Here is a 27454-nt window from a genome sequence, read left to right on the forward strand (position 1 = left end):
CCATCCTATGTTTAAACATTCTTTTAATTTCCAATGTCTAGCAAAAAATTTTTTTAAGTTTCTTGAAAGTGTACTAGAAATTAACATCAAAATGGTGTATTCCATACTAAAACTATGCCTCTGTTGTCATTATTGGGATGTTGCTATGTATGTAGCAAAGCACAGATACTCATCATTTGATCTCATCAGACTGATCTTTGGCAGAAGCTTCTCTGATCTGATTACATGGAAGTATACATATAAATAATTGTATGCATACATATGTTTTTTTTTTTAATGTATTTGTATATTTACTTCACAAAGCAAAATGTTGCATCTTTTACTCATATTAGTCTCTTAAGTTTTCTGCAGCTCCACATCCTATTCTGCTTCCCAGCACTACTGCAGTAATTTTTTCTCCATTTTTCTGCAGCTCTGTTTCTGCTCTCAAAATATTCAGAATAGAAAAGAGGGGGAGGGAGCTGGGATTGAGCTGTTGAAGTGAAGGAGGAGTCTACAGAGAGGTAATTTCCATTTTTATTTACACTTTTATCCTGTACGAAAAATATCAGGATTGTGCAGTAAAGAAACATTTGTGTCACAGATTTCTTTTTATGATGTGGATTTCTGCCTAAGATAATTCTTACTGCCTGTATTCCTTTTGCAGCATGACTGCTCTAAAATTTAACTTTGAAAGCATGGTTGGCATTAAAATACATACTTAAGGATTTTTTTGTGTGTGTGTGTGTGTTGTTTTTTTTTTAGGCATGTTACAATTTGAGCAAATATGATATGAGATTGTCCCTTGGAAACTTTATTTCTTTATTTCTTAGCTGATTTCCTTTTTTTTTCTTCCCCCATCTTCAAAAATAGCCCCCTCAAGATAAAAGCCGAAAGCAAATGAACTCCATTGGATACTCCTAACATTATTTCCTGCTTATCTTTTCAGATTAGTTTTTTGTGTAATTAGAAAAAACGATAAGGCATTGGCACAAAGGATTAAATATATGAGGAAACACCGCATAGAAGATTCATATACAGAAGACCTTACACAGCAGTATAACGTGCACAGCTGTGGACCTATGATCAATAACAATCTCTTTTCAAAGAATCTGGCTGTCCTTTGAAGTTAATATCAGATCTTTTCCCTCAATAGAATACCAAAAGGATAAAACAAAATGAGGAAATAGCCTCCCAGGTGCTGTTTTGATATCCCACTTGCGGGCATCTCCTTGGTAATACCATCCAAATTAGATAGGAGCAACACAAATCTATATGAACTTGATAAATGCTGCAATTATGGATTGATTTCTTCAGCAGGCCTTTTACACGTTGTTAATGGCTGTGGTCGAAAGAGGCTTACCTCACAATTTCTGGTCAACTGTAATTTATACTCTGGCATTTCTTTAGAGTTGATTGACTCTTGCCTGTAAGTATGACTTACATCCTTCTTTTACACCCTGGTTTTAATATATCTCTACGTGATCCAGTTACACAATGTAGGGGAGCTTGCAGCAGTAAATTTAACCTCTGCAACAATGTAACTTTATGTGCCTCACATGCATGTCTGTAAGTTGCTGTACATCTTGAAGTCTTGTAGAGAGGCAGTGCTGATTCTTTGAAAATAATGAATTCTGACTTCTGAACTTGCTTAATGTAGATAAGGTAGAGGATATAGCAGCAAAAATGTGAAAAGGGGGTATGTAGCAATACTGCTCAGACTAACTTCACTGATTTTAGCATCCTAAAAATGTTTTGCATCTGCCCTAAGATAATCATCTGGGCTTTTTCTATAGTGGTGGAAGATGCCAGTGAAAGTGCATGTTGTCTTCCAACAATGGAGGTAACATAAACATACAGCTTTCACCAGACCTCTTCAGCCATGTTGAATAGGTTTCTTGCAGAAAAATTTCAGTGGAAGGGTTTAGGAGACATCCAAGTTGAGGAAAGGAGAAACAAACATCTATGATTATCCAGTATCTGTTCACTTATTCTCTTCATTCAACAATATGCTGAGTATCCATTTGAGTAATCATTTAAACATTGTAGGTCCCCTGAATTGTCAGGCTTTTTCCCCTTCCTCAAACAAGTGAAAGATTTGTTTTTCTGAGAGTGCAGAGCTGAATGTCTTTGCCTCCTTAGAAGAAACTGAAGTGCTGAGCACCTCTCCACCATCACTGATGTACCTTTGTCAAAGTAAAGCTTGATAAATAGTTCCAAGACACACCTCGGAAGTTTGCCACTCAAAGGAGACTCTCAAAGATGAAGACAGATATTAACCTGCATCATCTTCATATGTGAAAAGATCACCTTACGAAGGAAAGCAGGAGATTTTGAGTATATAAGCCCTGCAAATTCCTGACTCCAATTTGTTGTAGAGCTGACCTTTTAAGAGCACAGGGCACGGAGATTTTCAGGGCTTAAGAGTTCTCATCAGACTTTTGTCATTTTAAGGAACTGCATAATATGGGATTGATTGATATTTTCTTTTTTTTATTGGAGAACTGCACAGTAAGAAGATCAGTATAGTTAGATATTTTTAAGGAAAAAAAAAAAAAAAGGATAAAGTGAGATACCATATTTTTAAAATGAACTTTAAGAAACGTTTAGGAGCTTAGCTTCTGGGATGCTGCAGAATAGAGGAATAAGTGAAACATGAGCAGCTCCAGAATTATTCATGGATCATACTTTTTCATACTTATGAAGCAAATAATAGCTGAGAAGTATGGAAGTAAAGTATTCAATATTCAGTTGGTAGCACTGTACAGCTGTAATTTCCATTATAGAAATTAATCAAAAAGCTCTGATGGAACTACAAAGAGAAGGACAATAAAGCATTCAGGATGGAGAAGTTAGAAGAAAATATACTGAACTTCATATCACTACTTTTTGAACCTTTGTGCTCATAAACTCATTACCTTGCTTTGCAGCAAAAACTGAGCAAAACAGGGATTTTGTATCTGTTTGGTGGGAATTTCAGCTACTTGGACAAGGGGACAGAAGGGATTACTTTAGTATGTGTACAGGATTTTTTCACCAAACAATAGGGGAAAAAAAGCAGTCAGATAAAAAAGAGAAGCAAGTTTGATAAGCCTCAGTTCATTACTACATACTTTCTGTTACAGTCAGCTTGATACTGTAAAGTGAGAGCAAGAGTCTATAATTCAAATACTTATGGTTTAAATGATCAAGAAAGACATACAAGAAATTATAGTAATCCTCCCTTTCACATTCACAGAACAGGGATTTGCCAGACAGATTTGATGGTGCTATGTAAAATTTGCAAATTCTTTGTCATGTAATGACCCAAGACCAGGACTTCACAGCCTGAGTCTTCTCAGAGTTGTTCCTTGGCAGAAGGATGAAAAGGTTATCCCCACAATATGAGGAATCTTTAAATCCTACTCTCCATCTGACCTGAGATACTCATCTCCCAACCCAAGCCTCTCCCAGGGCTGTACCAAATTCACTCACTGCTGCTCTCTTGCATTTACAAATTACAGACAATATTATGGTTAGAAAATGGAGAATCTGGAAGTCTTCACTGATGAATCAGGACTTCCTTTGCCAAGTGCATTATTCCACTGAGCATATGCTCTGATTTTCTTCAAAATTCTAGGGTAAACTGGGACAAACTGGCTTGTGGCCTGAGAAGGAGGCTGGATTCACAAAAGATTGCACCACTGTCATTCATTATATCATCTAACAGGCCTGTGTAGGTACTGGTTCATTATTCCTGGCAAAGCAACAGGAAATCATCTACTACAACCTTGGATGATTACAGAATGCCAGGCACTGCCTGGAAGACTTAATCGATATCCAACTTTTGTTTATTTGCTTTGAGCTTCTTTGCCTTGTTCTTACCCCTCTTTTTTTCAGTTGAATTGCAATACAAATTGGTTGCCTTGTTCTGGAATTTATGTTGATAGTACTACAGGTACAAGAGCATTACATTTTATATAATCATGATTTTTTTTTCTTTTTTAAAACAATTATTTTTCTTTCCTTCTTTTTCATCAGATTTAATTACTTCTGTCACTAAGTACTTAATGAAATTTTAATTTATTGTGAAATTATTCACAACTTTGGTGTTCATTCCTTGCATGGATTCCTGCCTTGCCTAAATGTACTTATGTTTAACAATATAATATTTAAAAATACAGAGTTCCTAAGAAATTTGATAATTCAGTTACTCTGTATATTGACATACTAACACGGAAACCCAGGGCTTCTGTTTGTCGGCAGCCATGGTTAGAGATCAGGTCTGCATTCTTGAAAAATAAACATTTTTCATTTCATTCCTATCGTGTCTGTCATATATGGTTGAGGTCTGAGACTTTCAGGTATGATTACATTTATACCTGGCGTTTTTCAGTCTTTGTGGATGACACACAGCTTGTAACAGTCCATCTTCTCCAATAAATATGAGAATACGACCTCATCAGATATGGCAGAACACCGCAAGAAGATGAGATCCGGGAGTATATGTGCAGCATGTAATAGAGAGCCATCTACAGATAACTTCACTTATTTTGTGTTCTGTTCATATATACATATTTTACTTTTAGAGGCTATAGTAGAGACTTTCCTCAAGATTGGTATTTAGTATCCAATTAACATAAGACTGAAGTGCAGCTCTGTCAAAAACATCCTCTGGTTCTGATGTGTCTTCAATGAAAGGCTGTTTGGTAAAATATGTATCGATTTCCTTGGAGCAAATGTGCAATTGTCTGAAATGATAATTCTTTGTGAGGAAGCTGCTGGGAAACTGCTTGATTCCGTGTCTGAGGTGTAGGTTCAATACCATCTATCTTATAGTAAGGCTGGGAACAGCCAAGACTTGAAGTTGTAATGCATTGACCCTTCATTCTCTCAGCGATTGCAGCAAACAGATTGCTGGAGGTCTGATAGGTTCAGCTTGTTGCAGGTTAAAGATCAATGTTCAATGAACATAGAAGGTTGGGAGACTAGCTTCTCTCTTTTTCCCATTAATTTTGAAAAAGGGTTGTCTGCAGGTGAATTGTCTGGCTTATGTGAGAATCCATAACCAGATAGAGCAGAATTCCAGATGTAGCTAAGAGACACTTTAATAATATGAAGAAGGTATGTCATAAAGGCAACTTTCTCTCCAGTCTGCTTCAGTGTGGAGTAAAAAGAGCTTTGCATAAACGTAATTTGCAAATCACTTTTCAGTGGTCTCAGTGAGAGAGAGAACTGGAAATGGGTATTTTTGAGAAATTTACACTCATAAGAATGACAGAGGGAAGAGAAGACTCTTAACAAAGACAGAGGGAAGGTAGATTTTTAAGGTACTCTAGACCCATCTGAAATTTTTATCATTTAATTCTAAGAGCAAACAGTACTAATTCTATCTGCTGCTTCTCTCACTGCCAGTGCTGTCCACAGATTCATTGGGGTGCAGAGGTCTCAGGTTTGTGGAACTGCTGTGTTGTGCAACACTTATTTTCTGTTGTGTTGTACAGTCATCCCTCTAGACAGCTAGAAGCTGCATATTTCATCTACAAAAAGCCTAAAATTCATAGCTGTAAGTGAAAAGAAAAACTTCCACTTATCTCTGAATTGTATGAATTCAGCTGATTTGTCTCCTGTCTGTAGCTGTGATTCACCTTTCCAACTTCAAAGGTTTTCTTTATTATTTTCATACACAGTAACTATCTTGCTTATTTTCAGTCTTCTAGGAAGTTAAAAACTTCACTTTCCACTTTCTTCTGAAACAATTGTTTCAGATCTTGTATGTGTCCCCTTTTTGTATCTGATGTAATTGTTTTTGCATTATTTTCATTACTTTTCCAGACACCTTCTTAGATATATTCTTGATCAGTTATAAAACTCACTCAGGTCTATTGAAGCAAAGCAGGTATTTCATGTTAAACACTTTAAAGTTGTATTTCACTAATTCCCAAGAAGTAAGAAATGAAGTTCCATTGTTTTATCTGGGGTTTGTTCTTTTTTTTTTTTCCAGATTTAACCTGAACATAGTATGATTCCCTCTCAAGGGTAAATAATAGCCCTGTGTTTTAGGTAGTTTTTACCCTTACTAGATTTTCTCTCATTTCTAGCTATCTTCTTTAGTACATCTAATGTGTTACTGCAAAGTTATATGGGTTGCTTGTTATTGGTTTCAACTGCTAGGAAAAATAAATAAATAAATAAATGTATCAACCCTATGGTCTGTTTAGGACGAGAGAAGTGCTACATTTTCAAACGATGACAGTTTGGTAATGCACAGTACAGTTAGCCAGAAGCAAGAATATTATTACTGGGAAAGCCTGAGAAAGAAAGGTACAAGCAACAAGAGAGATGCTAAGATCTTAAGTAAATTATTCAGCTTGCCCCCAGGCCTTCAAAAGAAACCCTAGCCAATTTGCAGGTACCACCCTAAAGTCAGTGAGACAAGTTTTGATCTACAATCATTTTGATTGTCTGAGAAATACAGAACAGTAATGCTATTTCAGCTGCCTAGCAGTCCATTGAAGTGTCTCAGCTTGCAGATTTACACCGAACAGGATTTGGTTCTCTAAGGATAGTTCATAGCCCTAGGGCACTGGTACTTTCAGGTTGCAATGCTTTTCTTCTTTCTAGTCACCTTCATAGAATCTTAGAATGGCTTGGGTTGGAAGGGATCTGAAAAATCATCTAGTTCCAATCCCTCTGTCTTGGTCAGAGTTGCTATCCCTAGAGCAGGCTGCCCAGGGCCCTATCCAATGTGGCTTTGAATGCCTCCAAGCATGGGGCATCCACAACTTCTCTGGGCAGCCTGTTCCTGTCCCTCATCACTTTCTGAACAAAAATCCAACATTTCTCTCAATGAATTCTTCTTCCAATCTACACATACTTGGGACTGCCCTAACCCACATGCATCACCTTGTACTTAAGCTTGGTGAACCTGAATTAGGTTTTTCTGGGCCCACTTTTCAAGCCTGTCCAGGTCCCTCTTGGTAGCAGCCCTTCCCTCCAGTGTGTCAATTGCACCACTCAGCAAACTTTCTGAGGTTGCAGTCAGTCCCACTGTAAGTGTCACTGATGAGATGCAGAACAGCACTGGCCCCAAGATGGACCCCTGGGGGACATCACTTGTGATGAACCTCCAACTGGACATAGAGCAATTGACAACAACCCTCTGCTTACAACTGCCCAACCAGTGAAAACTGCTTTCATAGAAGTGATCTTTTACATGAATTTGTGAAAAATCCAGCAGGGATCAAAATGGGAAGACACAGAACTGTGATCCTATGTTCCATTCCAGTGCCATTCTTTCTCAAATCTCCCTCTTCTTGACACGTTTTCCCGGTGCTGATACTAGGTCAGGTAGCTCACTTTACGGTGTCCAAAGTGAAGAAGATAAAGTATTGTGCAAGCTGGGTGTGCTGGTGTGCTGTAACGTGGTGATTTACTCCTTCGTCTTCAAAGAGTTTCTCATATGCCAAGATCAGAGAGGCTACTTGAATTGCTGACATCTAGCGAATTAATAGCTGCAGGATAGCAGATGGCTGTTCCAGCCACTCCATGTTTGTGCTTTAGAGAGCTGTAAATACACACGGCTGTGCTCATCATCTGCTGTAGAGTGCCCTTTCTATACACTACAGTGAAATAATAATGTGCAACCTTGTACTCTGATAAGGGCCAATTTTACTGTTGATGTACCTCTCCAGTGCTTTATTAAAATTAATCTGTTCTGGTAGGATAGCTATTAAAATAGACTCACAATAGGTACCACCTTCTTAAAGACATTTCTTATTGCTGGTGAGTTCATAAATCCAAATTGAATTGGTTTAAAGAGTGCACGAGCTGCGTAGGGTGGCCAGTGGGAACTGAATGCAAAGTTCTGAAATTCTTTGGAGAGAGCAACTTACACACCGAACATAAAGAAATTATGCCATTTTCAGGTTGGCAGTTTAGCATTTGTCGTTAACACACAAATGTGGTTTTTATGTCACTGAGTCACTTGGATGCATCTGTTGGTGAACAGCAAAGCTTAATGCAATAGGAAAGGGATCAGCGTTACTCTGACCACTCAGCACAAACTTATCTTTTTTTTTTTCACTATATACCCTTTCTCAATAGAATATATAAATACATAAATAAAAGAGGGAGAATTCTAGGTGTACAGAACTTTCTTTACTAGCTGATACTGGCTTATTTTCTGAGATGGTTTCAAAACAAGATGTATATTGTTGCTTGCCTGCTGTTAGATTTCCCCCCTATTCCCCTCCCCTGGCACTGAGAATTCTTGCACATATTTCTGGCCAGCAGCCTGGGCTTGCCACAAAATGTCACTGTAGTCTTTGTGCTGCAGCATGAAGCTAACTGAAGTGTGTATTATTTACAAAAGATGTTCTCAAAATTGCATTGCATTGCACCTCCATTTGGTGCCATTTTTCTCCTGTTGGCCTCAGTCTGGAGCAGAAACTCCCAATTGTGACAAAGTCAAATTTTTAGTGACTGTAAGATGGTAACTGCAGTTTAGTTTCAGCTGCTTATTTCTTTTTCTTCTGCTTATCTTCCTAGCTCTCTTCTCTATGATGTTAACTTGAGATATATATATATATATATATATATATATTTTTTTTTTTCTCTCCTGCAATGCCCCTCTGGTCTGAGAGGGATCAGATCAAGAAGACATTCATTCATCTGTTCTTTTATTCCTTATTGCTTGCCTTAAAAGATCAAAAGCCAGCGTTCCAATTCCAAATCACATATGAAGCAGATTGACAGAACCCCAAGTCCTTGAAAATGAAAGTTTTGTTTTGACCAGTCCTATGATGTCTCTTAAAGCCCCTATCTTGGTATTGTCATCCAGTCATATGCTGGAAGACAGAGCCGTCAGTCCACAGGAGAGTAAAGTATTAATTGTTCAACGTAAGGTTTCAATTATTTTCTCCTATAAAGTGAGCGTCACCATCTCTTTTTCCATCTGCAAACATCTGTCAGGTCTTCCTTGTTCATCTCAGTTGCTTTCAGTTCCATCTAGACGTCACCCTGCTTATGCAAGGCTAGTTGGCAGCCCAACTGTCACTGTGCCTGATAGCAACATCCTGAAGTGCAGAAGTAACATATGTTGAAAGGAAAAGTTTTTACCACTGTTCTTACATCATCCTTCAGAATAAGACTAATTAACTCAATAGGGGTTTGTGGTGTGTGAGCCTGGACTCAGGTCTTTTGTTCATAGAGCAATGTTCATTAAGGAACTAGAGTGTTCAGTGACATTTTTAGTGTGTGTGTTTCTGGTCTAAGAATTTCAGTTGTGATTAAGCTACTTCTCATCTCCTGCATGTTTTCTTCTTTTTCTTGCTCTCTCCAGTGAAGTGTCATAAGGGGCAGTGTCAGATGTTTGGACTGGATGTGGTCTTTTCCAACCACAGTGATTCTGTGATTCTATGATTCTATGAATTTCTGTAATTGCAAATATATGTTTTACAGAATTATTATTATTATTATTTTTTACCTATGAGCTTGATATTAGATTAGTGCAGCCATATAAAGCTTAAAAAGAGAGAAAAAAATATTCAAATATATTAGATTGCTTTATTATCTCTAAAACAGGCTGAAATAGATTAGAGAGAGAAGCAGAGCATCAAGAAAGAAATCCACTCTAGATACAAAAAGACAAGGTCATGTTCTGTATTGTAAGGACTTGTTTTGTGGTTACACAGTATGGTTTTTACTAAAGTTGTTTCTGACTTTTCTCTCATATAAGAGGTTTTACTTGGATTAGTATGCCAATGTTCTGATCCCATCTGCTGCTTTTATTGTTGACGTTCCACTGACAGTTAGAACATCCCTCCAAGAGAAATGCACCAAGTTATATGTCAGCTTTTGAATGGGGCATTCAGTATTTGGCTGCAAGACAAAGATATGTGTATATATTTCATCAGTAATTGAAACACCCTGATGAAGCCTTTTCTTGCTCCACTTTATTTCTGTAAGAATTTACCACCTCAGTGTATCTTTGAGTAAAAATAATCAGTTTTCTTTGGGAAGAATACACTTCTTTTGGAATATGGACTTCCTAACTATTTAACCCTCTGACTCATCATGTCATTCATTTTCATAGAGTTAAAGAATGTATAAAGAACTTTTGGAGCTTTCTCAAATTATGTTTGCAGCATGTGCATTTTCACAGGTCTAATTAATCAAATTCTTTCATTAATTTGGAGAGCTATCAAGTAGTTTTAAATATATTGTAGATAATAATAACATTTTAGGTAAATATTATTATATGTAACATATGCAATAATGTTGATGATCATAATAAGTAATTATATATTCTGCATCTTCCCATGCTGATAGAATTCTTAGCAAATTAAAAGTTTATGGGGACCTGGCAACTGAAATCCTTTAGTAAGGCACCAGCTCACAACTCTAGTGGTATGCTTTGGTGGCCACCTGATGCCAGGGAGAGTAGTTTTGACAAAAACTATAGCATTCCAGTGATGAGAAATCCCTTTCTCCAGGGAAGTATTGTCAGAGCGTTGGAACCTAAGATGTACAGATTGAGAAGACTGTCAAACCATGTAACAAGATCTGCTCCATCTGTGAACGTGGGCCAGGCATAATCATGTGAAGGGTACAGAAAGGTATTTTATGGAAGAAGTGGTATGAATGTCACTTGTGAAGTGTCTCTCTCTCTCTCAAAACATTCTGTTCTAAAATACAAAAGCAAACCCAGGTTTTATAATGGCATAACCTTTAATGATCCCATCCAACTCTAAGGATTCTAATATTCTATGATTCTATAATAAATGTTCAGATATTTTGCTCTCATATTTTTAGAACTCACACCCCAAAACCTTCATTTCAGTTTTTTGCATCATGTCTGTAGCATCAGTTGTCCTATCAGTAAAAAAGTGCTCTCAGACCATCAACACTGTCTATCAGAACTTGTTTTCTATCTATTTAAAGTGTGTACTGTCTCCTTCATCATTGCTTATTTTAGTATACTCCATTAGGTTATTTGTGTGTACTTAATTTTACTTACCATACATGATTTAGAAGTTTTTTTTTCTACCTCACAAAGTCAAACTTTTCATTTTGAAACAAAATAGGGAAGCCAATTTCTATGGCTTACGTTACAAGCCCATTATGTATTACTACTTAACTTTCAAGAAGTTATGCTTGAACCTTCACTTAGATAAAGTGCACTTCACAGTTTAAACTTCTTTCTGTACTGCAAATCAGTACAGAGCAGGGCTTTGCAGAGATGACCAAAGATATTTCTTAAATCTAGTTAGGTGAGTGTAAGGGAATCTGTTGATCACAGCCTGAACCTCTGATTAACCATCTGAGCAAGTGACGAGTCAGCTGTGGGAGCACAGGTGAAGGTAATTCAATTATGCTCCAAAAGGGATGGATCTTGACTCCACCTCTCCTAGATCCCATTTAAAGGCTGACCACCACTAAGTATCTCTTTCTGGAGACTGCTCCTTTGTGGAGTTTTAGTGGTGTGTCTCAACAATGGTAAGCCTCCATCTCAACTGAGATCTTCAGCACTGGTGAGTCTTTTCTTAGATACTCTCTGGCTATTTAGTCTGTAATTGCAACTATGCACTTGTATTATTCAGAATACACAGGTTAATTTCTTTCTTCCTAATTGTGTCATTTCCAGTTGTTTCACATTTGGGATCTCTGCTCAACTTAGGTGCAGGAGAACATAGAAAATATTTTCCACATATTGTCCTCTATATATCATCACAGGACTCAGTAGTCTTCTATTTATTAGAGTCTTGCTAAGAAATACTGTCATATTCAAGGATTACATCGTATCCAAAGTTGGGCATATCTTCACTAAGGAGGAGTAAAAATGAGTCATGATCAAATCTTTCCATCTGGAAGATTGCAGTTCTATACCCTGGGAAATGTAGTTTGCATCCCAGTATTTGTTGTTATTATTATAAGACAACATTAAAAACTTTTCTAGAGGTGGAACTTTGTAAGTCTGTCTGCGCAACTTCCTTGATGGAGTTTTTGAATGTTTAACTTATGCTATAAGTAATTTTTTTTAATGGAAAGTTCAACAGTAATTAAATGGTTCTAAGATGTGATGTCCAACTAGGACATATGAATAGTGAATGCACCCTTTAGATTATAAGTTCTTTGGGTTGTATTACTAGTTCAACAACTGGTAACCTGTTTGGTATGAAGTACAACTCTTCTACTTCCCCTTAAGATTAATTAGCTGTATTAGGCTGGGGAGAAAAATAAGGATGTGTATTCCTGCATGGTTTTCAGATATCTCATTTGTTTAATCTAGACATTTGGATAATTAAGAGCAGTACAGGTAATTTTGCTCAAGTGCAATCTACAGGAGAGATTATCTAGCAGTTTAATTGTGTTTATCTCAGGTATTTTGTTTTCCTTTTTTTTTCTTGTTTTTCCCCCTAGTTATTTATACACATAGCACAATAGTTCAAAAGGCTTAATTTCTGAAATGCATGTACATGAAGCATGGGAAATATCTCTTCATAGTGATAAAACTATACTTGATTTGCATCCAAGACCACTCCCTAGAGCAAATTGTTAAGAGGAGGCCCTATCTGTATCCTTGAAAAATTTCCTTGCCAGGCTCCCCTTTCTTCTGTAACAACAGAATTCATGTCAGGGCTGGACTAGTAACAGGGTGAATGTTCTTCCCTCCGTGACATTTCTTTTTCTGTTAGAGGAGAGGTTTCAGAGTGACAACTCATTTCATGCTGCCATAATTGGTAAGTGTAGAAGAAAGTGGTATTAAAGGACTATTTGCAGCTGCACCCTCACATAACAAGAAAGGACTGTGGTTGAAATTTCAGATGCCCAGCTGGAATATAACAGGCATTGCAGTCCTGTGTGGCTTAGGTCTGATGAGCTGCAGAGCAGTTTTTTCTTTGAACTTTTAAAATTTATTTCTTTGTATGTGTATTTCTGTTGGGTGAATTTTGGTCATACGCTACCTTAAACATCCAATGTAAGCAGTCAATCTGGCTTCTGTTCTCAGATTTTATCCATAATCTGTGGAGAGACCCAAGCAGTCATTCATCAAATGAAGGGATAGCCTCTTTTGATGACCTTAATTGCTCTCAGGAACAGCAGCTTTTTTTTGTACTACTTAGATGGTAAATGAGTTAGTCTGTCATCTAATTTGCATACTAATTCACTTGATGTGTCTCCCTTTACATCTTATGCTTTTGCTCCTAAAGAGAATCCCTCCCTGCTAAAAGCATATCCATAGATTTCAGCAGTGTTAGTCATGGGCTGAAGTACTTAACATCAATATCAGTAATGCTATCTAACCCATGAAGATTTGAATAGCTAGGAATTCCAATCAACAAACTGCTCTTTACTAAAGGTAGTCATTGCCACTGTGCACTTTAGGCATTTAGGGTACAGTAAATTAATTTTAAAACACACTACAGTATGCGTTCAGAAAGGTGAAATTAATTTCATTACTTGTGGAGGCGTGGTTTTGTCTTCTGGTTGGCAATTGCAAGCTTCACAACATCTGACCAGTATTAGTAGCTTTGAAAATCATTTGAAAACATTTTGCATGATTTTGGCATTAATTTAAAAACAGAATTGAAATGCATGTTTTAGCTATTTGCTGGATACAAATGCATCAGTAGTTCTATAATTAACATCTTAAAAATGCTCATACTAAGCACTGGTGGCACTTAAATGAGATGATTGAAAAAGCCACTGCTTTTTGAAATATGGCAAGTTAATAAATTAGAGATTAAAAAGTATTTCAATCCACAGAGCTTACCATCCAGGCACACTGAGGTATTACATTAGTAGCTTCATCTTTCAAAATTAGCAAATCCCTTGCAAGACAGGGATTTGAGGCAGGATATGGAAATTTTGTTGTTCCAGTTCAAAACTTCAAAATCTACTCTCAAGCTAATAGATCTATAAAAGCTATTAGCTTGAGCCATGCTGCTGCAATTCTGACTACTTGAATGCATTATTACTATTTATTGATTTGTTATTAAATGCATGGTACACAACTGGTTGTTTGACCTTCCACAGTTTAGGAGCTGTTCACACTCTTGCAAAGAAGAGGAAATTGCTTACATAGTACTGGCAGGCAAACTGCTCTGTTAAGTTGAAAGCTAATATTTCTAGATATGGTACCTGTTAAATCTCTAGGTATGTAATCTTTACCCACAGTACTCCTTAATACTTTTGTGATGTAGTGCTGTAAGTGATGACAGTGCTTCTACACTGGGTAGATTTCTTTGGGACTGTTACACATGCTAGTAAGTACTTGCATACAACAGGAAGTACTTGCAAGATTAGCTCTTCCTATTTTAAGCATTATAGGAGTCAGATGGGACACTGGGTACCTCTTAGCATTTTTAGAGTGCTCCTCATTTGATGTTTTTCAAAGAGGAGTGCTCAGCTGCCTACAGCTCATATCAAGCACTGTAAGCATGAGGCAATAACAGAAGATTCAGCTAGTGGCTAGGGATGTACATTTGGGCTGTTAAATGAGAGAAAACCACATCAGGCTTGGTGCTGGGGATGTATGTTTGGGCTGCAAAGCATCAGTCACTGTAGAAGTAATAAAGATATAAGTGACAGCAGTTCTTAGTCTCTCTGTGTGTGCATGTATGCCTAAGCCTAGACAATGACACAAATAGGCTATTATTACAGCTGTGACATTTGTTGCTGCATTAGTAACAATGTCAGTACTTCCATTTAAAACCACTATATTCACAAGTTTTTAACTCAGCAAGATAAAATAGCTAGGAGCTCTGGAGCAATTTTTTCCCTTTAATAAAACTCAACCAAGGTTTTACAAGATAAGTGTAAACTGCCTGAGCGCATTGTCCTACAGTGCGTATTGATTTGTATGCCCTGAGGTCTACAAAATGCAAGTTTTAGGAGATTTTATTTGGTTATCAGGCTTTTAAGGAATCTCAGTGATGTTCTTTAGGCAAAAGTAAAAATAGAAACAGGAGTAGCAATAGTACATTTAGAAGTCAAGTTATTGGCTTCACATTATCCATCTGAAAAAAAAAACTGTTGTCCATCATTGCACATATATATGTTCAGTGGAGTTATGAACTCAATACACACTCACAACTGCAAAATTAACTGCACTGCAGTGACACTGTGGCACAGTATTTAAGTGTAAGCTGAACATACTGCAACACAATTTCACGTTCTATCCCCTACGAATATGCCTTACTATCTTTGATTTGTTTTTTGTTTAATGCTTAGATATGTAGCTGAATACATGAATGATTGAAGGTTGCAGTAAAAACACGGAAGATTGTAAAAGAAACAATGAGATTTAAACTGTATATTGTTAGAGGCTGCAAAAAAGTGGGAGAGAGATCTTGGGTCTTCAGTCTTATGCTATTCCCAAGGTATTTGCATCATTCTTTTTTTTTTCACATGTGGTTGGCAGGAGGTAGTGTTCTGAAAGAAGTCCTAGAGAGTACTGATGTGGGTTAGTTGGTCGCTTGGTTATGGCAAGCATCAATTTGAAGAAGCTCCTGAGGGAGAGAGATTTCAGTGCGGTTTGGTAGGGTTAAGTACACTTGGTTTTGGAGAATACTTTCTCATGCATGGCATTTGGCTATTGCCCTGTAGATTGCTCAGCATGTGAGTTAGGACCTTACATTCAACGGAGCAAATATTCAGCATGTAAATACTGGTGCTGATCACATTCTCACTGTTTCTTGAATGTTTGCCATTTGCCTTCTCACCAGAGGGAGGCCTGAGAGCACGGTGGGATCCTTTTCTGCAATAATGTGAAGCCTTGCTGATGTGACCCACAGAAGCATTTCTGTCTCAATTGGTGTCTGTAACTCTGTCTGTCATTCATACCACAAGCAGATTTTCTTCTTTTTGGGGTCAGGAAGGAGAAGTGCAGAAATGACAGTAATTACTGTGGTTTGCAAATATGTCTGACAAATAGACCTCGCTTATTCTGTGCATTTTGATGTAGCAATAAGAAGCTGAAAACACACTTTTTTTTTTTTTTCTTGTAGTCTTCTCAGCCTAGATTTAAATTTAGTCAATTTTGAAGCCCAGTGTGTGATAAGGATGTGTGTCAGAAAGCAAGGAATAAATAGGCTGAGGATTCAGGCCATAAAGTGCTGCAGATATGACTTATAGTGCAGACAAAACCAGAAAGGCTGAGCCATGAAGAAATCCTAGTAAAGAAGGTGCCGGGAAACCAGACAAGTCAGATTTATGCTGTAGGAGACTATGGATTCCACATGGGCTGAAAATGAATTTCCCACTCTTTTGGGATCCGGCAGCGCTCCCTGGCACCTAGCTGCTAACTTGCAAATTGCAGATGACTAAATAGGAGGTGTAGAACAGAAAATGTAGAAGGAAAAGAAAGGGAGAGCAGGAGAGGGAAAGGCAGGGTTACATTTACAGCTTTTTCAGGCTTTCTGAGGAAAAGAATGGCTACTAGGGGAAGGAACAGCAAGGTAATCATCTTATAAGAGAGGAGAAATGGCTTTCCTTGAGGCAAGCAAAAATCTGGGCTGGGGATATCTGTATGGTATAAATAAAGCAAAAACATTGTTTTGAAAGGAAATGCCAGCATTTTGAAGGTTATGAGACTAAATTTCCAATTTGAAGAACAGTTCAGGGTATTATATCACTATTTTGACTCTGGCTCTGTTTGAATGGTGTGACCAGAATTACATCGACACACTCCCTGTTTAGATCAAATTATTTTCAAAACTAAATATAGAGCAACTGATAGGAGGTGAGCAGAAAATAACATCTAAGAATGTTGTAGTATTGCAACTCTTGCTTTGATCCTCCTAGTCCTCATTAGAGAGATAATACAGAATCACACTTGCAGGATTTCACCTTGTCCACAGAAAACCGTGCATTTATAAAAGTTAATCTTGGTCCCATTTTCTAAATAATTCAGTTAGTCCTCTCCCACATATTTCACTATAACGATGCTAGTGACTCATGGCTAGAAAAAGTTTTGTACAAAAGATAGTCAAACACTAACTAGATATGGAAGTGAAACAGTTAAGCTTTAATTAAAAACAAACAAAACATTTAGTAAATGTGGGCAATGGTTTACCATGAGAGAGTCGAGCATTAGATCCTCTCAGGAAGATAAATGAATGTTTACATACACCCTTTTTTGAGCTATATATGTGTCTGTATAATGTATTTGTCTGACATTAGGTTATTGTACAGTATAATAAATTAAGTTATAACATTACCCTCAGGTGCTGTTTGCCCTGCTACTGATCATGGTAATTTCTAATAATATCTATATTTTGTGGAAGAATAAGCCTTTACTTAAGGCCTCTTCTCTCAAGTGAAAATGATGGGCTGAGAGGCAATGGCCTCAAGTTGTGCCAGGGGACGTTCAGGTTGGATATTAGGAAATCTTCTTAGAAAGAGTGGCAGTGCACTGGCAGGGGCTGCCCAGGGAGATGTTGGAGTCACCATCCCTGGAGGTGTTCAAGAGCCATATGGATGTGGCATGGACATAGTGTGTGTGGTGGGGATGGGATGATGGTTAGACAAGATAATCTTAAAGGTTTTTTCCAACCTCAATGATTTTGTGATTCTATCATTATCTTTGGCCATTGCTGATTTACCTCAGACCCTCTTTCTTTTCTCCCTTATACACTGAATCTGTGGTGGAGCTCAAATGATCCCAAGTTACATCCAACCAGCCCTTTTTATAACAATGAGAAATTAAATAAGGACACTATTCTGCAAGTAAAAACGTGAACTGCAGGATTTTTTCCAGGAGAAGCTCTCAGTCTCAGATTATTCTTGTATCTCAAATTATTAACTTAAGCCAAAGCACAAGTGAATTTAGTGCCAAGTAGACTTTGAAGGTTGAGAGAGATAATTAGAAAAGATGGACTTTGGTAAGTGAGGCAGACATCTGTAGGCTTTCTGTCTGGACTGGGGAAAGAGCCTTGACTATAATGAAAGAGGAGTGAGACTAGAAGCTGAAGTATTGGGTCTCTAAATTGCTCAAGGGGATGACAGGGGATTGGGCATCTCTTAACTGTACAAGAAAAGAAGCCTGCAAGCTTTCTGGATACTTAAAGCATCTTGAAGTTTTTTCCTGTCTCTTGGTGCTGTTAATACACCTGAAAATCTTTGAGAATGAATCCGGGAGCCATCCTGATACCTCTCAGCTGAGGAATTGCTGCTACAGACATTCTGCTTTTAAGAGAATTCAAAACCTGGTTTGTAAGCCAAATACAAGGTTTTATTTCAGATTTCACGTGAATATAAGCCAGTATCATTTGTGGTATGTCATTAATTTTACATTGGAAGCATTATACTAGGTTAGTTTTGCACAAATCACATTGAGGTTATGATAGAAAGGCTTCACAGAGTTGCTGTGAGAAAAATAAATGCAAATAAGAGTCTGTGATTTGCTGATGGTTACAAATTCCTTTGCCTTTAAGTGGCATAGCTGGAGAATTGGGTTAAGCTGCTGGGCATGAGCACAGTAGGCTTCTGTGTTTATTCTGTGTAATCTATTTTACCTCTTTTTAATCTTTGTTTACTTGCCAAGCATTCCTTTGTGGCCTCCTTCCTACTACTGCATTCTGGGTTTTGCACTCTCACGTTGTTTACTGAAGCTTAGACATGAAAGGACAACAAAATGGATGTTTTAATCAATTAACTGTAACCTGATCAAAGTTTAATTCTTCCTTATTGCTGCTGCTGTTGTTTACAGTGTTTTTATTTACAACAGCATCCAGTTGAACCTTCAGTTCATGTGGTGTGGAAAAATTCACTCTCTTGCATAGTACAGCAAACTAAAAGTCTGGAAGTTGCGTTTGATCAAGGCTTGGCTTTAATCACTGTTCATGCTGGAGTCCTGAACAGCAGCTTGGCTTTCCCTGTGGTCTAAAGCTGAAGGCGAGAGGGGAGGTTATTGGCATAGCAAAATTTATGCTCACAACAAACATGTGGAAAGTGACTGATCATATATACAGTGGCCTTTTATTCATTTTTTTTCTTGCTTTCAGAGGCCACCTGCTCTCCTTTATGCCGCTTGAAGAGAAGTAACAAACACCTTCAGTCTCTACATCTATAGAATAGAGGATTTATTTATCCTTTCTGATTCATGAAAAGTAATTATCCAAATCTGTTAGAGGTATATACAAAAAAGGGTGCCCTTTTATATGAAGTCATTTTGCTCATATTTGGTTTCTTAGGATTTTTGGCAGTTTTAAGTGCTGAGGTTACTTTTTTCTCTCTTACTCCACCTTCTCTTTAAGGGTGCTACTTGTCTCAGTGTTATGAGTGTTTTGAGTGTTATGAACAAGGCCAAAAACAGTACACATTCTGTAGTCTTTCCAAACAATTATCTTTGCAAATTTTAGTGACACTTTAAAGTTCTGTGTACATGTGATCTGCAAAAGGAATGTGAAATCTAGGAATGAAAAAGTTGGGTTCAGGTACATATCCTGGGAAATGTGACGGAGGATAATCTGGATAAGTTTTGGGAAACCTGCTGCTTACATGTAGCCAGGGTAGTCTTCTGTATGCAATGGCTGATTCTAATAATGATCCACACCTTCACTGATTGTGATCTGTCCACGTTTGAAATCAAGCTACTGGGAATTTACAGACTTAATGCTGTTGGTGGAAGCTGCTGCTGGTCATATCAACTATGAGTACATTACTCATATCTATGAATACATTAGGGAAGACCAAGAGCACGTTCCTGTTGCTTCCCTGGTTTGATCAGGCAATGCCAGAGTGAAAACTGATTTGACTGCAGGGGGCAAGAACTTAACACAACAGTTGAATATATGTCAAATCATTGAGGGGATAGGAAAAAATAAGGAATCATACCAGAGAATCAGCAGATCTTATGGACCTTGGTCAGTGGGCAGTAAGTGCATATCTTGTTCAGTAGTAGTGGCACATGGGCAAGGTCACCATTTGAACTCATGAATTTGTGTTTCTTGGAAGTGCCTCCAAATTGGCTGAAGGTGATATGCTGAAGCAACAAGCAGGTGAGGGTTAGGAGTGGCTTTGATTTCAAAGTACTGGAGACAGAGTTCCTGTCTGCTCTTCTATACATGGAGATTTGGCTGAAGGTTCTCCCCTGGCCTGTCTGAGAAGGCTCTTCCTCTCCAAATGTCTGGTGATGTTCAGGGAACTTGGCTTGTATGTGCAGCTTTAGTGACAACAGCATATTCATTCTGATTCCTTCATATAGGAAGTACGTGATTAGTTTTGCTTTTCTTATTTTTGCATTTGCAGAAATGCAAGCAAGGAAGAAATGTCTGTTTTGTTTTCTGCATGTTTTTTTTTTTTCAATCCATCTTCTCCAGTGGCAACAGTTAATGAAAAAGATTATTTTATTAATTAAACATTCAAAACAATGCTGGCAGCTTCTTGTTTGGAATAATCTTCTATGCATCATAACCTTCTAACTCTGCATTTAATTGGTTTTTTTTTCCTCCCTTTCCTACAGAGCGCTCTTTCAGAAATCTTTGCTGACCTTTCATGCTGCTCTTGCATTTAGTGTAATTTCAGTTAAGAAATGTTTAATTAGTAAAATAATCACTTCTGCTTTTAATCTGTTTATGCTTTTCTGCCTGACTCTTGTTCTTCAACTCTAATTCTTGCTGATTGCAATGATGCCTGTGTTAAGGGAGAAGTTGATCTTTCCTGCTTCTTAGGGGAGGGCTCCTTCATAATTATAGGTCACCCTTTCATCTAAAAGGTATAATCAAGCACCTGCTACAACAGATTCATCTTACAATCATTAGATTTGAGACATATTTGGGCATTTGAGTGGTTTGTCTTATGGCATCAGATTTGGGTCTTATTGCATCAGTTTTGGGGACAATAATACTATATGTAGCCAGATATGAGAACACATGCTGAACTCCAAGGGAATGATCTCATCTTGCTACCAAGAGGATCATTGCACATACAAGCAGCAAGACTATAGAGATAAGCAGAGTGTTTGTACCACCTTCAATGATGCAGGCTGAAGGACCTAAATAAGCTGCTCTGTTTAGCACATCTCCCTGGGTTCCCCATTTCATGGCTCATCCAGAGAATGTCTCATAATGCCTGAGATAGATACTGTCCTCATGAAGGGAGTCTAGGCATAGCAGCTGCTGCTCCATTAACTCAATAGGTATGTGGCAAGTACTAATCCATCTCCAATCTTGTGTGCTTGTGTTGTTGCCTCTGAGAGCAGTCACTCACGTGGAGCCTGATCCAAACACTTAGCAGTCAAAGAGTTTTTCCTACAGCCTGTGTGGGGCTGAAAGCAGATTGACTGGAACAAATTCTACATGTCTTTACACTCATCTGTGATGAACAGACTTACCTCCGATTTACAACTTTATCACTGTCAGCAGAAAGTGGCTTCCTGACATTAATGTCCTGGTGACAAAAAGCTCATAGACTCAAGTCCATCAGAGGAGATGGATGTGAAGAAGGTTAATTATACATGACACAGTTGCCATATCTGGAATAAAATGGATATGAATTTCAGTCCTCTGAATTTAATGTGGTTACACATCCAAGCAAATGCTACTCAGCTGGAGCAGCCACAGTAAGTAAAGTCATGTCTTCAGTTAGGGCTTCTTGTTTTTTTCCATCCTACCTGCATGTGTGTTTGTATGCTGGTAACTTGAGTTATTAAACAACTAACAAGTAACTGAAAATACATTCTCTGGTCACCTTGAATCAGAGATCAGTGTCAGGGAAGTCAAATAGAACTGAAAGTGATGAGAATAACTGGGCTGATTTCCTCTGCATCTGTTTCTCTATCCAGAAACCCTGCTGCTCCTACTGGCACTAGTTAGTCTTTAGGCATCACCATCACCTGGACTTCAGCACAGTGTGCAGTCTGTGCATTCATTTGCAGGGGCAAGGATATATTTTCTCAGGATATATGAACTCTTACATGAACTGATCATTTGAATTTCCCCTCCTTCCCTCATGTCTGCTGCTGCTGAGGTGGCACTTAGACAATATACTCCTCCTGCTCCATGTGTTCCTCAGCAGCTGGAGGAGGCTACTGCTACTCCCTATCTGGAGCAAACCTATGACAGAGTTGCCAAGGTTTAAAATACGTATATATCAGCCAGTTCTTTAAGAAAGATTAGTTTACCTATTTATCTGCAATCTCTGCTTGCTTTTCTTCCCACCCCCTCTCGATCACTTTGAAACCAATTTGGTCTTTTCATTGAGTTTCTTGAGAACCTGATCCAAGCACAGATTTCTAGCCCAGTGATCTCAACGTAATACAAAAAGTGAAGAATGTTTAGAAATCTAGTGGTACATAATCAGCAAAACCTTAGAATTCCCAAACAGCACATAACTTCTGACTCTGTGGGTTTTCTGTTTATGTGTACATATGTATTCTTCATGTTGCTACCTTCCCTTTCTTATGTTCACTCTGCTTTTAACCTTCCAAGTACTAGTCATCTTTTTTTTTCTTACTGTTTTTATGAGGAAGAACAAAGTAAATAAGCAAAGGAAATTAATCACACAGTTCTGTAAGGAGCAGAAAAGCTAGGGAAGTTTGAGAAGATGGGAGCAGTACCCAGTTACCTTCTTTCCCTCTGTGCCAAGAAGCAGCAGATGCTGTTGACTGGTTGCAACCGGGATTATGCCCTCAGAATGCTTGGCAAGTACTGTGACGTTACATGAGGATTCTGGAACAGTGCCCAGCCCAGTGTGAAGTGGCCAGCTTTTTACTGGGGGTTTAAAGAGGAATTGCATGAAGCCTGCTGGATTAAATGCCAACCCATGAGACGACCCATCCTGCACAAACAAGGAAGGTGGAATTTGTTACCCACCACATTTTTCTTATTTTTTTTCCTCTCAATTGCCTTTATTTTTTAACATGTCATAGGCTACCTATCTTCCTAGGAAGTTTTCTTAGCATCTTGCAAAGCTAGTCTTTGACTCATTGGAAAGAGGATATGGAAAGGACTTCCATGGACACTATCCTTCTTTATACTACAGCTGATGTGACCCAAGTGTAGAGTGTGGTAAATATTTTAATGAGCTTTAGCTTGCCTTTTGAGTTCAACTACACAGCAGCCTAGGTGGGGAATTTTGGTCCTTCATTCAAGATGCTTCTCAATATGTATTGTCAAAGCTGTGAGTAATGTTATATATTAGTATTAAGTTTTTCATCTTATGTACACTGGAGCCTTATTAGAGCCAGATTTTCTGAGGAACATTTATTTACTAATACCTGGGATATAATTTAAATAGGCAGAGCTTGTTGTTTGTTATGCCTGCTAAGGTTATTTTCTCACAGAAAAAAAGTTTTAAATTGAAATTCATTAGGAAGCAAAACAAACTGGTTGGCCTTGGCGGAAAAGAAGCTGTGATCCCCTGGTGAAGTTATTAGCTTCCTGTAATTTAGCTTGTAGAAGTGGATTTTCATAATGTGTAGTACAACATTCATTTAGTACGTATTTGTTTACCACTGAGGATGATCTACATTTTGTTTTGGATCTCATCTCAGAATGTCATAAAGTTATTTTGTAGTAGCAATACAGCAGCAGACTGATGATTAGCATTATTACTTTCATGGTATGGTCTTGGTTGCCCTCATTTCCCCGTGCAAAGTAAACAAATATCTGTCTACATTCAATTACAACCTTTTAAAGTGCTATGTGTTTAAGACTGTTGCCAGCAGACAAAGCAGTGCAAAAGTAGTGGTGAAGAAGAATCCTCCAGGTCTATGAATTTGTCTGCATTTCAGTGGTAGGTGTTTTATGAGGTATCTGCTGGGTGGACACAGGAGAAATGGTTATGCAGCAGTAGGACTTGCACTCAACTCCTGCATCCCTGGCATAAAAGAAGAACAAGGTTATATGAGAGATGTAGCAAAAACTAAGTCTTGATCCCACAGTGAGAGAGCATATCTTATACAGCTCTCTGAAGCAGTTCTTAGTTAAAAGGAAATTGTTTGAATATACAGTACAGCAAGTGGCTGCACTAAGAAATTCATTCGCAGGTCTGGTGAACTCCTTAAATTCTGTATAAATCTGCTGATTTATACAGACAACTTGGAGTTGTCTTGATAGTCCTTGTGATTTCCTTCCAACTTAGGATATTCTGTGAATTTATGACTTTTATTTTACTAGAGGAAAGGCCAGAATCTTCCGAGTACATCTAGCCAATGATGTACCCAGCAAAAGATAAATATATATTAGCAGGTAAATAATGTGACTGAGAAGTGTGCAGGTCATAATGCAGTAGTTTTGAAGTGTAGTCAGTTTAGATTCATATGTGTATGTTGTTTGGTTAGTTGTCATAAGTCCTCTGCACAATGCAAGTGTTTGTACCAATGATTACCGCTTCTTTTTTTTCCTAAATCACTGCCTGATTTTTGTGTATAACTGCTCTTGCAGTGAAGAAGTTGAATTACATGTGTAATTTGCTTATACAATTAATTTTAGGTAGAAAATGAGTCTTTCAAGACCACACTGTGTTTAAATTGATGTGTTTGCTGCCCAGGGTTGTCAAAGAGGGAGAGTACTTCAACTGGGGGGGGGGAAAAGGTACTATCTCACTTAGCGGGACTTACCAAGCTTCTTCAAATCCAGCACATCCAGTTTGTTATCTAAGCACTCTCGTTCTCTTAAAGATCTACAGTGATTTATTTCCAGTGTCAGTAACAGCATCATCATTACGGGGAGATCCAACTGTACCAAATGTTACGTTAATAAATCATCAACCCTGAAAATCAATACTCCAATGAATTGAATCAAATGAAAGTGTTTCTGTAGAGCAGTTTCCCCGACAAAGTCGAAACCTCTGCTGTCCAAGTTCATAAAATTTCCGTCAGCTGGTTAGGCCAGAGCCATCAGACACGGCTCCCCTGACTCAATGTCAGATGAATGTTATCAGCTGATGGATTTTTTTTTTTTCTCATGTCAACCCATCAGTGTGTCTGGTGTTATGATTTTTGCTTCCTCTAAAGCGACACAAATTGCTACTTTATTTCATGGCCTGAAAAGGGTTTTTCTTTACTAAGGGTTAGGTCTGACCTTCCTTTTCCAGTTTGTAGAGCCGTAGCTTCCCTTACACAGCTACCTGTGAACTCCTATGTCTGTTTTTAAATGTACTCAAACAGAAAAGCTAAGAGCTCTATTTGTTTTTCCAAGTTTGCAGATCAGTTAAGTATGCAAAAACATGCTTGCCATTGGCATTTATGTGCTTGTGTTTGAGTTGGTGAATGTTTCTGTGCTCACTACTTTCACCTGCTTAGCTATTCTGTCTTTGAAGCTTAGTGCAGTTGAATAGTCAATCTGTTATTAGTTTTATGTGTGATAAGCAAAAAAAACTCTTGTGACTGAATTATTCTCTTTCCATTGGCACAACTTCTGCTACAAATACCAATAAAGATAGGAAGTTGATCTTTATGAAAATTGGGGGTTGGACTCTATGATCTCTAGAGGGCCCTCCCAACCCCTACAGCTCTGTGATTCTGTGAAAATTAAGGATGGCTACTCCTAGTCTAGCACTAAGGCAGACAAACTACCTAAGCAAGAATGAAAACAGGCTACTTTTCAGACATGGTAATATAAAATTTCCTTTCTTGTTTTCCATCATTATTAAGAGCAATCTTAAAGCTTACAGCATGCTTATACATGTTACTCAGAGATTATACAAAGGTAGCAACCATTATAAAATAAATCCAGATTTCATCAGTTTCTTAAAGTGAGCGTAATGTAAGTATCCATCTTGCATTGGCCTCAATGCAGCGATGCCACGACTTTAACAATTAAGGTTTTTAACATATTGTGAAGAAAACTGAGACAGCATTTCTTTTTCCTTTCCTATCTTGACATGTTTTATTTTTTGTCTATTACTGTTTTCAATAAGAATACTAATGCAACCCTGAATCTAAGAGTAGACAGCCCAATTTTCTCGTCTCCCGAGGTCGATTTTCCAGCTTTGGTTTTAATTTGACAGGAAGTAACAAAGTTTAGGGAGTGGATTCTGCTGTGCTCAGAGATATTGATTTTTGACAGATGTTGATGCTTGCGTGTTTGCTTGGGGTCCCTTCTGTCTCTGTGTCCAGAACCGCTAACAGTGTTTAAGGAGCTGAGAAGAGGCTCTGAGTTCCTCAGCTAATTATGATCATTTTATTTTAACATCTCTATACTTGTATCTTGTAATGTCTTTCCTTTAAAGTATAAACTCTCAGTACTGTGGCACTGAGTGTGCTTAGTGCATGCAGAGGGAGGCTGAGAAATCTTTCATTCTTTGTACTGTGATGCTGTTAATAATCATATGTGGCCTTTTTTCCACCTCTTTTGTATATTTTGCCTCATTAGTTCTTTGTATCAGACAAGCTGCAGTAGCTTCAAATTTTAAGTTCACCATTTTCCCAATTGCTGTGGCATTTTGAGTCAAATTGTGTCCTTTTATGTCATAGTCATGACATGTTACTGTCATGCATGTCATACACAATAACAAGTCACATGTTATTGTGAAGAAACTGGATAAATTCTGCCTTGCAAATAGCTAGTGGGAGCAGAAACTCATGTACAACACAGACCAATTCTTATTTGGACATCTATCACAGACCATGTCTCTGCTTGCAGAGTCAGAGGTATCAAAAGCATCCGCAGACTCCACAGAGGCCTGTGCACCCATTCTTCCCTGTCTGCCCGTCCCCGGTGCCAAGCCTTTCAGTCTAGAACCATGAAGTCTCCCTCCCACTGTCATCGTGCCTGCTTCTACTTGCCATTTTGCCTACTGGCCATGCTGTGATGGAGAGGACTGCCTTAGGGCTGTATGGACTTTAAAGAGATACTGTGAGGCACTGGAGCCATGTGGTTTTATACAGTTGTCACTGGACATCAGAACTCTGTGAACTTGATAGAGCTTGCCTTAGGGCTGTGTGGGTTTAAGGGCTCCAAAAGATTTCAGGATATAAAAATCCTTCTAAAAACTAGGTAATTCAACTTCAGATCTTAGAGAAATAAATAAATAAATGAATATTTTCAGGCTGTCTGGCTATAATACATTAAAACAAAACTATCTGCTTTTTCCAAAGCTTTAAAAGAAATTCAGTAGTTCAGTCTGCACCATATTTCTTAGCATTATTTACATTACTTTGATATAATTCATGTGGCAGAAGCAGCAGAATAATTGAGAGGATAGAACTTGATATTTCTGTAACAGACCAGTAGTGATTTATGTTAAATAATTTGTGGGTGAAAAATCCAAAGATCCTCACATCTTAAAAATACACAGCTGAACTCTTACGTTTATTTTCCTCCTAACCAATATCTGTACTGTGTATTTTGTTTTTGATATTTCCCAGGATAGAAACTATCACCCTTATTGTCCAATGACACTTAAAGAAGAAATCAATAAATTATCTTGGGCATTAATTGAATTCGGAGGTTAGTTAAGCCCAGGCTAAGCTGATGGAGATTATCAATTGGTCATGTGTGCTGATGAAGATTATCAGTTGCATATGTGTCTGAGGACCAGAATA

At 38.0% G+C, this 27454-nt stretch overlaps 2 long non-coding RNA genes across 8 annotated transcripts in view; one reads left to right on the forward strand and one right to left on the reverse strand.

Annotated features, from left to right (window-relative positions):
* Positions 1 to 412: 412 nt before the first annotated feature.
* Positions 413 to 27454, forward strand: part of LOC107321661 — a 114275-nt gene continuing 87233 nt past the window's right edge. For 2 of the 5 annotated variants that reach the window (XR_004309151.1, XR_004309158.1), the window contains exon 1: positions 413 to 503. This is a non-coding gene — a long non-coding RNA (uncharacterized LOC107321661). Of the gene's footprint in view, positions 504 to 17866; positions 18178 to 27454 lie in introns of those variants that run through there. The other 3 variants (XR_004309149.1, XR_004309156.1, XR_004309150.1) reach the window with 2 other exon arrangements.
* On the reverse strand, positions 8643 to 22592 carry LOC107321670. 3 transcript variants are annotated; one of them, XR_001558614.2, is made up of 4 exons: positions 22531 to 22592; positions 21299 to 21439; positions 12927 to 12984; positions 8643 to 9035 (listed from the first exon to the last, which is right to left on the reverse strand). It is a non-coding gene; the product is annotated as an uncharacterized LOC107321670 (long non-coding RNA). The 3 variants fall into 3 exon arrangements; XR_004309164.1 differs by lacking the exon at positions 8643 to 9035 and adding an exon at positions 9551 to 9840; XR_001558613.2 differs by lacking the exons at positions 8643 to 9035; positions 12927 to 12984 and adding an exon at positions 18765 to 18852.

The sequence above is a fragment of the Coturnix japonica genome, chromosome 1, assembly GCF_001577835.2.
Source record: "Coturnix japonica isolate 7356 chromosome 1, Coturnix japonica 2.1, whole genome shotgun sequence".
Classification (NCBI taxonomy): Eukaryota; Metazoa; Chordata; class Aves; order Galliformes; family Phasianidae; genus Coturnix; species Coturnix japonica.